This window comes from Suricata suricatta, chromosome 7 (genome assembly GCF_006229205.1).
Source record: "Suricata suricatta isolate VVHF042 chromosome 7, meerkat_22Aug2017_6uvM2_HiC, whole genome shotgun sequence".
Lineage (NCBI taxonomy): Eukaryota > Metazoa > Chordata > Mammalia > Carnivora > Herpestidae > Suricata > Suricata suricatta.
This window is the reverse complement of record NC_043706.1, coordinates 58813985-58826059: the sequence shown is the minus strand read 5'-3', so window position 1 is coordinate 58826059 and position 12075 is coordinate 58813985. Positions and strand designations below refer to the sequence as shown.

Here is a 12075-nt window from a genome sequence, read left to right as displayed (position 1 = left end):
CTGGAAAACAGTGTGGAGGTTCCTCAAAAAACTATCCATAGAACTCCCTTATGACCCAGCAATAGCCCTGCTAGGGATTTACCCAAGAGATACAGAAATGCTGATGCATAGGGGCACATGTACCCCAATGTTCATAGCAGCACTGTCAACAATAGCCAAAACATGGAAAGAGCCTAAATGCCTGTCACCTGATGAGTGGATCAAGAAGATGTGGTATATATACACAATGGAGTACTACATGGCAATGAGAAAGAATGAAATCTGGCCATTTGTAGCAAAGTGGATGGACCTCAAGGTTGTCATACTAAGCGAAATAAGTCAGGCAGAGAAGGACAGAAACCATATATTTGCACTCATAGGTCTAACAGGAGAACAGGAGAAACCTAATGGAGGACCAGGGGGAGGGGAAGAAGGAAAGAGAGTTGGGGAGAGAGAGGGACGTATAACTTGAGAAACTATTGAATGCTGAAAATGAAATGAGGGTTGAAGGGAAAGGGGGAGGAGAGAAAAGAGGTGGTGGTGATGGAGGAGGGCGCTTGTGGGGAAGAGCACTGGGTGTTGTATGGAAACCAATTTGACAATAAAATATTAAAAAAATAAATGTATTAAAAATATATGTATACATTGTAAAATTATTCTACCCATCTAGTTAATGCACACATTTCTCACTTCACATATTTATCTTTTTGTGTATGTGTGTGAAAACACAAGTTCTACTTTTGGCAAATTTTATTTATATATTTTGAGAAAGAGAGAGAGAGAGTGAAAGCTTAAGCAAAGAAGGAGCAGAGAGAAAGAGGGAGAGGGAGAGAGAAAGTCTCAAGGACTCTCTATGTTCTGCAGGGAGCCAATTTGTGTCTTGTTCTCACAACTGTGAGATCATGACCTGAACCCAAATCAAGGGTCAGACACTTAACTAACTCAGCCACCAAGATGCCCCGATACCTAACAACTGAAAATTAATCAAGTATCTGTAAATACGTCATAGTTCATCCATATTTATCTCTTCCAAGATAAGAAGCAGTCCATTTCTTCAAAGACCCTTTGCTTCTACTGTAAGATACACCTATACTCATTAACTCTTTTGATGTGAGTATTTAAGTCATCAATTTCCGTTTTTCTTTCAATTGATTAGAAATTACTTCTGAAATAACTATTCAAATCATTCAAAACAGGTGAATTAACCCTATTCAAAGGATATCTTTGCTTTGAAAATTATTTGAGAAAAAGGCAAGGATACAAAATGATATTCAAGTCTGCATATATTAACAACTGATAGCCTAAAGAAAAGTTAGGTTAAGTAAGAGGGCTAGAAGTCTCTTATGAAAAAGCATCTGGATTTGAGCTTTCCAGGGAAAGAGAGCAACTCCTATTGAGGTAGCAGCTGATTCCAAGGTGCACACAAGTGGAGTTTCATTGCACAGAACGGAAAGGATAGATGGTGCGGAGTCAGGCAAAACAGTCTGACACTGAAAGAGAAGCCATCCCCCAATGAGGAAGTGTGACCACTCAGGACTCTGAAAGCTAAAATTAGGATTTTTAAGTTGAAAATAGAACATAAAATCAGAGAAGGTAGTAGTTTAGAGGTAAGAGTTGTGATAAAATTTAGGGCAGAAAAGAGAAAGTCCGCAGCCTGGCAAGGGAAGGCAATCGCATTATTTAAGAGAGAGGAAACCAATTATTAGTTTAATGATATGCCAAAAAATTTACAAATGACATGAGTTTTAAACACAGCTTATTCAACTATTGGTTATAATCAGGACATGGTAGATTCTAGAGTACCTTTAAGAATACCTCTGCTTTGGGATAGGAATTATTTTGTCCATAAAGAAATAAAAGGAAGGTATTTACAGTATAAATAACTGTGACATATATAAAAATGGTTCTATCACAAACAGGCAAAAGTATCAGAGCCTCCATTGTAAAGTTTGTGCATCTGAAATTTATCACATTCAACAGAAAGTCTCTGCAAGTGCACTTTTCCAAATAAATGCCCTGAAATATCGGTCTTATTATTCTACAGCAAAGTGTATAAACTCCAGTAAAACCCGTTTACCAGTTTAATGCCTTTTTATGATAGTATAACTACATGCAACTTTGATTTATGGAAAGGAAAGCTCAAGTTCTTAACTTCTGAAATGAGTTTTCTTTACCAGCAAAAGTGCCTAAAGTGAAAGACGGAAAAATATGTATTAACAGGATATGAAAATTAAAATTTGAAATGCATATTATAGGAGTAAAAGCTTCTCACTTTCTCACTTTTTATGTCACAAGGAATGAGTAGGTACTTTCCTGTGGAAAAAGACTGATTATCCTTTCTGTCCTCTCCTTATGCCAGGCCCCTTCTTTCTACTTTGTTTTGTCAATATACTGAGCTGGTGTTCATAGCTATAGTTCTGGTCTTTCTAATGATATTCATAGACTAATGACACGCATAGTGGCACTGAAAGTTACAGGATGACTAAATGACCAATATCTTAATTTTCTTATTTGTAATCACAGCAACTTTTTGTGTCAGAAAGTTTACATACTATTATCCCCATACAGTGGGACTTGGGTACCAATAATTTTTAGATATTTGTTCAAAGTGAGTGATAAATACAGATTTTTAATTTTTATTCCTGAATGTCTCATTTTTAGTGATACTGAGTTCAATATATGGAAACAAAGAGGGGGGGAATTTTTATTTCTACAGTCCATCTATAATTTTGGTAAAATGTATCTCCCTAGATATCAGTGTCCCATGTAAATTCTGAAATAGGAACTTTTTTGTGGTTTTTCAAAAGAGGTAACAAAAAAGTGTTCCAGGATCAAGAAGGGATTTCACAAAAAGAGACTGCAGAATCCTACTCACTTCCATATTCTGGACACAAGCTGTTTTTATATATTTTAAGTAAGAGATAGAGATAGAGATGAGAGAGAGAGAGGGGGAGAGAGAGAGAGAGAGAAGGGAGAACAAGCTGAGGAGGGGCAGAGAGAGAGGGGAAAGAGCATATCAAGCAGGCTTCGTGCTGTCAATGTAGAGTGCAATAAGGAGCTTGATTCCATGACCATGAGATCATGACCTGGGATGAAATCAAGTCAGATGCTTAACCAACTGAGCCACCCAGGCACCCCCTGGACACATTCCTTAATCCTGGTGTATTTAATAAAGGCATGTGTAAGCAACATTTAGTACTTATCCTTTATTCAAGTATTAAACAAAAAATTGGTTGTATCACATACACATGTTCCAACCTGCTTCTGTTATAGAGAGGGGAAATGTGAAATAGATATTATTTTGCTCTAATTTAAAGCGGATCAGAAAGTTTAGCACTCAAACTTTCATTTTCGAACATCATTACTAATATTCAAAGTAGCTGAAATGCCAAATATAAAAAAATATTTAACCCACAGACATGCCATTTTCAACTATTAAATAAAATGCTCTTTAACTGTCACTTTAATTGAGTGCCTTATGCAAATCCAAAAAACTTGTGGAACTATAGGAAAAAAATAATATGAGAACATTCCTATAAATCTTTTTGAAGCAAGAATTTATGTTTTTGAGAAGGGTACCATTCCTATAATTTTACATAATTTGATTATTATTTTTAAATTTCTTAATCATACTGCTATATAATAGCTAAGCTATTTTCATGTTTAGTGCTTCTTCTATGCTAGGCACTATGCTCGCATTTTCATGGTTTAATTTATATAATGCTTATAAAACCTAGCCAAATTATTATCACATATTAAAGATGAAGAAACCAGGATGGAAAATTAAGTAGCCTGTCAAGGTTATATAGTTTAGAAATGATATTTCTATAGTTTAGAAATGATATTTCTAGGTCTGGCTGATCCAAATTCCAAGTTCTTAATCAGTTTGCTCCTACTATGAAGCTCATAAGATATTTTATAAGTACTTAATTTTATTCCTATTGAGTGTCTTTCTGGATTTGTAATTCAAGCCAACATTGTTACTGTATTGTAAAATTCACTGCTAAATTATCAACTTAGTGGCAAGTATAGAATTTGTGAGGGATGAAATATTAGATATCAATCCAAAACATATTTACCTTTTCTTATTTATATAACATTTTCATTAAGGATGGCAATGTGCCTAAGTAAAAGAAAAACATTTTCCAGTTTTCCTTATGATTATCTGTGGATTAATGGAGCAATCCCATGAGATATAAGCAAATATAGTTGGACAGGATTCTGGAATAGCTTTCTAAAGGGGGAAATGTCATCTTAACACATATCTTTTCAATCCTTTATGGTTCTCCTTCATCTTGCTTGAAACTAAGATATGATGTTAAGATATCTGACAACCTTTATGTCATATAATGAGAATGAAGGTCAGACCACAAAAATGGCAGAGCTTAAAGGACTTGACTGTCTTCTTTTGGGCTTTTCTGTTTATGAGAAATAGTCAATTTCTATATTAACACAGTTGAAACCACTGTTTCTGTCTCTTAACAGCAACTGAATGAAAGTCCTCCCTGATGTAGTATAAACATTAACCCCATAGAAAAATTGTTTTGCCTTATGTAAATTTGATTCATTTTATTTATTTTAATTCTTAGGTGCTTAGAAGGAAATTGAGTGTGTGGCAACAGATGTTACTTATCTTGTAAGTAAGTATTGTACTTATATGTATATGGTTAAAGGCTCTGATTTAAAATTATAATCATGATAAATTGGTTTTAAAAAAGAGTGCTTTGAAAATTAAATAGTTCTAAACTCATTAATGTTTCAATTATATAGTCATTTGAGCAATTCCAATATATACATTTTTTAAATTTTATATTTCATGGCTCTAAAATAAAAGATGCATTTTTAGATACAATATCCAAGAAAATCAAAACCATATCCAAATGATCAAATGAAAACACAGGAAAAATTATTATTGTGAAAATTTTGAAGTAGAGAACAAAAGAAAAAAGAATATACAATTCACTGTACAAAATATAAAATTTATTTATTTCAATGGCAAAGATAAAACCAACATGATGAAATACTGTTTTTACCTCTATTGGTGTAATTTATTGTATTTGCAAAAATAAAATGATACTGCCCTATTTCAACCTCTACTATTTTGCTAAAAATATGCTATTTCTTACATAAAATAGAAGCAAGGTGAGCTTTTGTACAGTGGTTACTGCTGAAAAGGAGACACACAGTTTTACATTTGTCCTTTTGTCATGATTTTCATAAAAGTCATTAAAAATCAAAGCTTTAAAAACAGTAGGAAATGACTTTCACAAAAAAGAAAAAGAAAAAGCTAATAGAAATATGTGCTCTAGAGAGCAAAATTTCTAAATCTATTTTCTTATAAAAGAAAGAAATTGCAGTGATGATTCTGTAAGATATATGGGTGGTGAGGCTAAGGAGAAATGGGGAGGGAAGGAATAGATTAAAAACCCTGAAATTAGAGAACTGAATATTAACAATTCTCATACAGTACTCATATGTGTAGAAGAGTTTATCATTCTACTCAGAGACTCTCAGTTCTGGTTTTCCCTATGGTCTAATTGTCTTTTCTCTTTATTACCATCAAAAAATTAGATGCTTATCAACAACGAAGCTTCAGAAGGTGAGCCCCCTTGGGCATCCAATTACTTTCCTCCTCTAGTCAGTTACCGGAGGATGGAGAATGATTGACAGATGACTCTGGGTGTAATATTCCAGGCCCAGTGGTGCACCTCCAGATTGAATCTCAATGTTGAGACTTTTCTAAGACTCTTTCAAAGACACCCTGGGGAACCCTAATTGAACTCCAGGGGACTGAACTTAATTCATTTTCGATCCTCAATCACTCACAGTCTAGAGAAACCTCCTTATGCCCAGAAACAGCTTGATGTTGTGGGAAGAATGAACAGGAGCCAAACGAGAAGATCTAGGCTCTTAGTATGCCAGCATATCTGTTTTTCTAGGCACATAGATGGGCTTCATGCTTTGAAAGTGGATAGTGCTACTGCCTCTGCCTGGAGTGTGCTTCGTTTCCTCATTCTATTCCTCTGTAAAATTCTGCATTCTTTTGAAATCCAACTCTAAAGTCTTCTTCCATACGAAGCCTTTCATAATCTTTTACATTATCTTCTGAATTCTGCACCATTTTGTTGACCTCTCCTACTGACACATACATTAGTCTCTAGTAGTAGGTGTTTACATATTTACTGTGATTACTTAATGACAAGGAAAGTTTATTTTTTATTTTCTTACATGTTCTTGTTTTGCATTTAAGAAATGCACAGTGTTTGTTATATGAATGAAAGCATCTTTACTGAAGCCACAAAACTCCTTTACGTCTACTTCTTTCTAAACAAAATGTGAGTAACAAATTATTCTCTAAAGAAAATTGCTTGGGGCGCCTGGGCCACTCAGTCAGTGAAGTGTCCAACTTTGACTCAGGTCATGATCTCATGTTCTCGCAGTTCATGAGAGTGAGTCCCAGGTCAGGCTCTGTGTTGACAACTCAGAACCTGGAGCCTGCTTCAGATTCTGTGTCTCCCTCTCTCTCTGGGTCCCTCCGCCACCCAAATTCTGTGTCTGTCTCTGTCTCCATCTCTGTCTCTCAAAAATAAATTAACAACAACAAAAATTTAAAAAATTACTGTTAGGATAATCAAAGGCAAATGTATTTTAGAAAGCATATAGTTTGAGGCTCTACACGAATATCAATTGTTAAAAATATTGTGTTTGGGGACCATGCATAGTATATTCTATAACACTTTTGTGGGTTTTTGTAAAATGAGCTACATAAAGTCAGAAAAAAAGGGTCCCTAGAGATTATCAACCAGCCTTGATAATCTGTAATTTATAAAACGGAATTGACTGTTTACTGGGAGTTGTAGAAATTTCTCCTGGGTCTGCTTCCCTCTGTCTCCAAATGTCTCAATAACACGGATATACTAGGCTTAAAGGAGCACAGCACAAGTATTTCCCAGTCCAGCTACATTTTAGCTTCTGGAAATGGCTCTGAGAGTGAAATTAGCATACAGCCAATTTGCTGGATGCCCAGAGGTTCCTGGATCATGCTGACACATCTTTATCTACTCATTAAGATTATGGCCTAAATTTCGGTTTTCTTGACTTTATGCCTATACTCTTGAAGTATTATAGATAAACAGTTCATTCATATTATGTTTCACTTTCTCCTATGAAATGGATTAATTAACACTAAACTAAAAAATGTGCTTGATAAATATGTCAACTTACATCCAATTATATGTAATGTATTCTCAATGGGCAGGAAATAGGAAATGATATTCTAATTGCATACACCTATAATGCTTCTAAAAGATTTTTGTTTTTACTAGGACAGCATTTAAACCAGTATATAGATGATTAATACACAGTATATTGGTTTTTATTGTATTTATATATTAATAAAGTCTCTTTCAGGAAAATTTAATGTATATATACTACTGATTGGACATAAACCTGTATATAAGTCAACCTGTTGGACAAGCTCCTTTTGATGTGTTATAAATGAAATAAAATTTTGTCTTTTATTTTCCATTTAATAATCCATGTGATGCCCTCATAAAACTTGGGCACGTTTCAGGGATTCTTTAAATATATATTTTAGATGTTTATTTATTTTTGAGAGAAAGAGACAGACAGAGACAGAGTGTGAGCAGGGGAGGGGCAAAAAGAGAGGCAGAAACAGAATCCAAAGCAGGCTCCAGGCTCAGAACCGTCAGCACAGAGCCTGATGCAGGGCTCGAATTCCCAGACTATGAGATCATGACTTGAGCTGAAGTTAGACTCTTAACCAACTGAGCCACCCAGTCCCCCTATTTCTGTTTCTGTTCCAATCATTATTATTTCCTTCCTTCTACTGATTTTAGGTTTTGTTTGTTCTTTTCCTAGCTCCTTTAGGTTAGGTTATTTATTTGAGATTTTTCTTGCTTCTTGATGTAAGCCTGTATTGTTATAAACTTCCCTCTTAGAACAGCTCTTGCTATATCCTAACTGTTTTGGATGATTGTGTTTTCATTTTCATTTGTTTCCATGTACTTTTTGATTTCTTTGTTGACACACATTGTTTAGTAGCGTGTTGTTTAACCTCTATGTTTTTGTGTAGTCTTTCCATGTTTTTCTGTGGTTGATTTCTGGTTTCATAGTGTGGTCAGAAATGATGCATGTTAAGACTTTGATATTTTTGGATTTGTTGAGGCATGTATGTGATTTATTATGGAGAATGTTCTTTGTGCATTTGAAAATAATATGTATTTTGCTATTTGGATGGAATGTTCTGAATATATCTATTAAATCCATCTGGTCCAGGATATAATTCAAAACCACTGTTTTCCTTGTTGATTTTCTATTTGAATATCTGTCCATTGATGGAAGTCTGATATTAAGTCCCCCACTATTATTGTATTATTATAATTTAGTTCCTTTATGTTTGTTTATAAATGTTTTATGTATTTGAGTGCTTCATATTGGGTGCATAAGTATTTATAATTGTTAGATTTTCTGGCTGGATTGCCCCCTTTTTTATTATACAGTGTCTTTTGTCTCTTTTTATAGACTTTGTTTTAGTCTATTTTGTCTGATATAAGTTTTGCTACTCCATCTTTCTTTTGACATCAATTTATATGATAAATGTTTCTCCATCTTCTTACTTTCAATCTTCAGGTGACTTTAGGTATGAAATGAGTGTCGTATAGGCAGCATATAGATGGGTCTTTTTTTATCCATCTGTCACCCTATTTATTTTGATTGGAGCATTTAGTCCATTTACATTAAAAGGAATTATTGATATATATGTATTTATTGCCATTTATTATTTGTTTTGTGATTGATTTTGTAGTTTTCTCTGATCTTTTCTTCTTTCTCTCTTGGCTGACTTACTTTCATGATATAATTGGATTTCTTCTTTTCTATGTTTTGAAAACCTATTACTGTTTGTTTTTTTTTAATTTGTGGTAACCATTTGGATTATATATAACATCTTTTGAATATAGCAGTCTATATTAAGTGATGGTTGCTTAATTTTGGACTCATTGTTTACTATTCTCCCCTCCACATTTCAGATATTTGGTAGATACATATTTTGTGATTAGAGAGACATAATTTAATACTATTGTTATTTTAAAAGATTGACATATATATAAACTATACAGGGAAAGGTTTGATCTTTTTAGTCTTTTGTACTGTATAAGAACTTTGTGCTTGGAAACCCAGTGTCTATAAAAATTTGTACTATGATATGTGGTATATAGGTATGTCCACAAACCAGATGGAACCCCGGATTTAGTGAAGAGTGACTTCTAATATCCTTCATGGAAAATGGAAATGTATGGTGCTTGGCAAGTGTGACCTTTGAGCAGGAAAAGCATTGCAATTTTAACGGAAATGTGGCAGGCCCAACATTTAAGCTCTCTGCCTCACTTACATAGAGTATCAAAGGATTTGCATGCATACTGCTAAATAAAAAGCTGATTATTTCAATGACAATTCACAAGATAAGATGATATTTTTAGAAACAGTAGCAGTTTATATGAAGTTCTGATTTTATACTTGTGTAGAAATACCAATGGATATGGATCAACTGGGAAATGTGAACTTGGCTATGGAAAATTATAGATGAAAATAAGTGTCTCCATCAACATCTCTAAATAGATTCAAATAACTCTGAATGATGGAGTAAAAAGAGTAAAAGAGCTGGTCAAAAACTTATCAAAAATATCGAAAGTCCTATCAAGTTTTATGGTTTTAATACCCTGCTTACTTTTTTTCCATAATATTTTATTGTCAAATTGTTTTCCATACAACACCCAGTGCTCTTCCCCTCAAGTGCCCTCCACCATCACCACCACCTCTCTTCCCCCCTCCCCACCAACCCTCAGTTCATTCTCAGCATTCAATAGTCTCTCATGTTCTGCATCCCACTCTCTCCCCAACTACCCTGCTTATTTTTTAAAAATTTCTTCCAAGTTTTTATTTAAATGAGAGTTAGTTAACATATAGTGATATTAGCTGCAGGTACAAGACTTAGTGATCCATCACTTACATACAGCACCCAATGCTCATCACAAGTGCCCTCGTTATGCCCATCATTCATTTAGTTTATCCCCCCACCAACCTCTCCTCCAGCAACCCTCAGTTTGTGCTCTATAGTTAAGAGTGTTTTATGGTTTGTCTGTCTCTTCTTCCTTCCTATATTCATCTGTTTTGTTTCATAAATCCCACATATGAGTGAAATCATATGGAATTTGTCTTTCTCTGACTGAGTCATTTGCTTAGTGTAATACTCTCTAGCTCCATCCACACCATTGCAAATGACAATATTTCATTCTTTTTGATAGCCGAATAATATATACCACTTCTTTATCCATTCATCAGTCAATGGACATTTGGGCTTTTTCCATAATTTACCGATTATTGATAATGCTGCTATAAACAGCAGAATGCATATACCCCTTCAAATCATATACCCAAAGGTATAAATAATATACATAAATTTGAATTTATGTAACCTTTGGGTACCTAGTTATATAATTAAAAATCATGGTTAATAAGTCTTATTCCCTTTGGATTGGCCAGATCCTGATGTTCATCTTGGATTTAGTAGACATATCCTTTAGGATAAATTATTGCCCAAAATGTTGTTCAATATCTTTTAAAATGTGATAAGGAGAGGGGTGCCTGGGTGGTTTTGTTGGTTAAACATCCGAGTTCAGCTCAAGTCATGATCTTATGACTTGTCGGTTTGAGCCCTGTGTTGGGCTCTGTGCTGACAGCTCAGAGCCTGGAGCCTGCTTTGGATTCTGTCTCCCTCTCTCTTTGCCCCTCCCCTGCTTGTAATCTGTCTTTCTCTGTCTCTGTCTTTGTCTCTCTCACTATTTCAAAAGTAAATAAACATTAAAAAAATTTTAATGTGATAAAAAGACATTGACCAAAGTTTAATAGTAGACTAGACAGGAAAAAGTTATAACAGCCAGCCTGTGATCAATTTCTCCTTTTTTAAATCATAAGTTGCCAATGGCACTTTATTTTTTCTTTTTAACATCCTGTTCTACAGTTTCTTTGGCCCTTTCTGCCTGGATGCCAAAGAGCAGTGTAGTGGCCCAGGCCATGTGAAGATTGGTCAACACCTTGAAGTTCTTTTCCTCTCCTGTGATAACTCTGGCTTTCTCCTTCTTATAGACATTCCCTCTGGGCTCGAGTATTCCTGTCAGCTGGGTAGCCAAATTGAGGTCGTCAGCAGAGCTACCTCCCTTCTTGTGGGCAAAGGTCATCCTGGAGATGAGGATGAACTTGGAGCAGTACTCCTTCCGCCACTGCACATTAGCCTGCAAGGACTCTGTGGATCTGTCTGCCTTCTTGGATCCACTGAGGTTCCAATAGTTCATACTACCTTCTTGTCAATGCCAGGAATCCTGCAGAAATCCCCACCAACTCATACTTTGTTGTGGTACATCCTCATAGAACAACTCATGATGGGTCAGATGGATCCAGACATGGTCAGACAGGGGATGTGGGGTGATGGGGCTTTCTCTGGCTTGCCAGGCCTTGTATCTGTTGAACTTCCATGCCAGCTGGTTGAACCATGTGGCCACACACCCACTGTGAGCCCTTGTGGAAGTGGGGCTTCAAGATCATGCCATTCTGGCTAGGTGCCATGCTGCTACCCATAGGCCTGGGGGCATAGAAACAGGGAGCTAGTCAGGGCTCAGGGTCCAGCCAGATGAGGTGGTTTGCTCTCCAACAGAGCCCAGGGCTGGCCCTCTGCCATGTGATCAATTTCTTCCATGATTAATGAATAAGAGGACACTGGAGGAAAGAAAAAAAAACAGGTGAGTGACCTAGTGTAATTTCCTTGTAAATATGATAATTGAATGTCTGGAGAAATAGATGAATGATACTAGTCATTATCTATGCAGTATTCTTAATGTCCATGGATTAGGATTGCTTAAGTAAAGCAAATATAATTTACGGAGAATGTCACATAAACTATACAACTCTCTGGGAATATAGGACATAGATGTTTCATGACAACTTACTGTATGGGGTAACCTGTGAACCTCTTATTGAAATCTCTCCTATTAATCTGGAGCAGAAATCATGTGTATGATG

The 12075-nt window shown here is 35.4% G+C and overlaps 1 pseudogene; it reads right to left on the bottom strand.

Moving 5' to 3' along the window:
- Positions 1-10988: 10988 nt before the first annotated feature.
- LOC115297053 lies at positions 10989-11622 on the bottom strand (annotated as a pseudogene).
- Between the last annotated feature and the right edge of the window lie 453 nt (positions 11623-12075).